This window comes from Apis dorsata, unplaced genomic scaffold (assembly GCF_000469605.1).
Source record: "Apis dorsata unplaced genomic scaffold, Apis dorsata 1.3 scaffold_254, whole genome shotgun sequence".
NCBI lineage: Eukaryota > Metazoa > Arthropoda > Insecta > Hymenoptera > Apidae > Apis > Apis dorsata.
The window spans coordinates 490,189-494,481 of record NW_006263532.1 but is presented as its reverse complement, the minus strand read 5'-3'; positions in this window follow the sequence as shown (position 1 = coordinate 494,481).

Here is a 4,293-nt window from a genome sequence, read left to right as displayed (position 1 = left end):
AAAAATATTAAAAATACTATTACGAAGCAAACACTGATTCTACTACCACATTGCACGTGGTCATAAATAATATCTGAAAGTAAAGCTATATTATTATATAGCAAAAAAGAGAAAAGAAAATATAAATTATATCGATATTTTCCTTCTTTTTTCTATTGTGCGTTTGTTTAAGTAAATATTATTTTTTTAAAATTACAAGTTTTCATAAAATATCCTATAATGTGTTAGCTTATTTGAGATAAAAAAATAATTTATTATTTTGAAAATAAAAATGCGATTCGTTAAATTTTCATATCATGTAAAAGATTAATGCAATAATTATAATACTATATATATATATAATTATAATATATATATATATAATTATCATTTATAAAATACTTAATATACCAATAATAATTCAAATTTAAAAAAATAATAATATATTGGTTAATATATTGATTAGAATTGGTAAATATATTGAGTTTTTTTATACTAAAAATCAAATGTTACCATTCCATGAAAAATTGATGAAAAGTCAGCATCAAATTGATTATTGTTGAATGTTCCATATTAGAATTTTTCCCGCCTTGAAAAAGATCAGCTACTAACCTGAAAAAAAAAATAATCAAATCCTTAAAATAAATGTATAAAACGTTATAAGTTAAAACCAACTATATTCAAATAAAATAATAATTATAGCAAAAACCTATCATAAAAATTATAACTAATTTATATAACTAATTTTGGTTATTTTTTTATTAATAGTTAAACAAATGAATAAAGAAAACGGAAAAAATTATTTTTTAAAAAACTGTCAATTATTATAATATAATGAATAATAAATTATTGAATAATATTTTAATTATATATAATATTAATTAAATATATTATACGAAAAATAAAAAAATAATAATGAAATATAAATTATGTAATAGAGAAAACACATACCTGAAACAAAGCGTCTAATCGCCACAACTTTCGATAATAAAATGACTCCTCGCGCCGCAATTTCGATTATCGAATTAGAATTTGGAGAGGGGAACGTGACAACAAGTCGAGACAAGTCGAGCGTGGCACGAACACCAATCGTTAATTTTCTGGAAACGTGATATATCGTAATAGTAAAATAAGTAAAAAATGTTTTTAATTTCGGAATTTTGAACACCAAAATAAAAACAAACATACAAATAATGCATGAATAAATACATTTAGAAAATAGATATATATATATATACAATATATATAACAAATACGAATTATATTAATATTTGAAGATCTGGATATTTCATCTCTATATTAAAAAGACAAAAGATGTTTATAGAAATTATTTTTTGTTAAAATAAGTAAAGTCTTACCTTATTTGTAGAAAAGTCCTCAGATTTTCAATTATCGTTAAATATGAATATGCTCTAACAGTTTCGAAACCATCACATCAATAAAACATAAAAATCATCTGCACAAATAAAAATCAAAACTTTAAAACAAATATTTAAAATTAAAATTATAATTAAAATATGTAATAATTTAACGTTTAAAAATTTATAAGACACACTATCGGCCATATTAATTATCAAATAGATGAATTGATAAAAGAAATTCGAAAGAATGTTTAATTTTGACATAATAATATTTAATTTATGATTAAACAAACACATATTATTCAAACAAAACTTGTAATAGTTCAAAACTTGTAATATAATACTTTATTAATAAAAATTTTACACAATTAAGTACTTTCACCGATGTCACACGTCTTGTCACCATGAATTTCAATAGCAAACTGACATCATGCAAACCGATTCTCTTAGAAGCTTCGTGATTGGCTGGAGCTGAGTGGTGCGCGATTCTTTACCTATACAAATTCGCGCGGAAATTTAATTTATATAATATTTCTATTTTTAAAATATCAAAATCCTGTAAATATTTATTGCTTATTATAAATGTAAATAACAAATTATTAAAATTAATTTATTATTAAATAGATAATTAATGGAAAAATTAACGAATTCAAGAAAGATTTTAATATCAAACAAAAAATCGACAAAAAAATTTTAAATTGGAGAACATTGAAAACGTTTTTTAGCGATTCTTAGCGGCTTTATGATTGGCTGGAAATGCGCAGTTATTTTATTAAGTTTGCGCATTCTTATTTTTATTCGCACAAAAATTTAATTTGTATAATACACTTTAATTTTTAGGATATCAAAATTTTTAGGATATAAAGATTTAGTTTATTAAAAATATAAATAAAAAATATATGTATATAAATATATATAAATGTATATAAAAAATAATAGATAAAAATATATGAATATAAATAGTAGATTATTACACACAAAAATTAAACAAATTAATAAATCTATAAAACATTATCTCTAAAGCATTATAGTAAATATTATAGTAAACTGATAATTGTATTGTTATAAAATATTTATTAATATTAATTATAAATAAATACGTAATTACTATGTATATAAATTTTACAATAAAAAAATAAATAAATAAATATTTTATTATTAAAACAATATTAAAGTAGATATGAATATTGTTTATCGTAACAATTACATTCTATTTACCATTATATTTATTTTTCTGATTTATTTAATTTTTATATTAAATTAATTCAATATAATTCATTTATATTAAATGTATTTCTAATTATAGTATTTCGATATATTATATAATATATTAATTTCTTTTTAAATAATTGGAATGAATAAAAAATCATTTCAATGATTAATTTCAGCCAATCACAAAACTGTTAAGAACTGCTAAAGATATTCAATATTTTTCATTTCAATATTCTCTAATTTAATAAAATTTTTTGTTGTTTTTCTCTTTTATATTATAGTCTTTCCTTACGTATTTAATATTTTGTTAAATTAATTTTAATAATCTATTATTTATATATTTACATTTAATAAATAATAAATTTTTACAAGAATTTAATATTCTAGAAACAGAAGTAAATTAAATTTTCATGCGAATTTATATGGGCAACGGATCGCGAACCATTCAGCTCCAGCCAATCACGAAACTTTTAAGAGAATCAGTTCGCATGATGTCAGTTTACTGTTAAAAATCATAGTAGTTGCATGTGTGACATCGGTAGAGTTGTAATTGTGTAAAAATTGTTATTTAAATGGTATTATATTACTATTATTAGCCTATTTGATTAATAATAATTAATATTATTATTTATGTTTATAATAAGTAATAAATATTTATAGGATTTTGATATTTTAGAAATAGAAATATCATACAAATTAAATTTCTGCGCGAATTTGTATAAAAATTGTAAAGAATCGCGCATCATTCAGCTCCAGCCAATCACAAAGCTCGTAAGAGAATCGGTTCGCATGATGTCAGTTTGCTATTGAAATTCGTGGTGACAAGACGTGTAACGTTAGTAAAAGTGCTTAATTGTGTAAATTTTTATTAATAAAGTATTATATTACAAGTTTTGGATTATTACAAGTTTTTGTTTGAATAATATACATTTGTTTAATTACATATTAAGTATTATTATATCAAAATTAAATATTCTTTCGAATTTTTTTCGATTTATATTATTCGTCTACCTGACAATAAAATTGCCGGTAATATGTCTTGTCTAAACTTTTAAACAAAAACTTGTATTATTTCATTTTAATATAATTTTAATTTTACACATTTATTTTACGGTTTTAATGTTATTCATGCAGACTTATTGTTTAATTAGGAAAATGACTTCGAAAGCATTATAGCTACATATTCAACGATGATTGACGGAAGATACAATAATTTTCCTGCACATAAGATAAGATTTTATTATATTTTATATATAATATAATATACTTATTATACTCAATTTAATATAATTTTTAAAAGCATTTATTATTTATTTTTTTATTAGTATAGAAATGAAATAATTAGATTGTAATAAATATTCATACTAAATATGTTCTCATATATATTTTGTTTCTAATACATCTATTTTTGCATTCAATTTGTGCATTATTTCTATATTTATTTTGATGTTTTGTTCAAGGCCAAAAACATTTCTCATTACACAGCTTTCTAGGAAATTGAAGCCTGATATTTACACTATTGTGAAATTTACTACCTAGTTGAGGTATAAGCTCCTTCCCCAATTTGAAATTTGATAGCCATAATAGGCACGCGAGTTATATGGTCAACAGTGACGATTAGATACGTCAAACTTTTCTTTAGGTAAATATATCTAAAAATTATTTCCTAACCACTTCTCTCTTAAAGATTATATTATTCGACATATATGTTTCTTCCAGTTTCCACTCTAAAAAATTATTC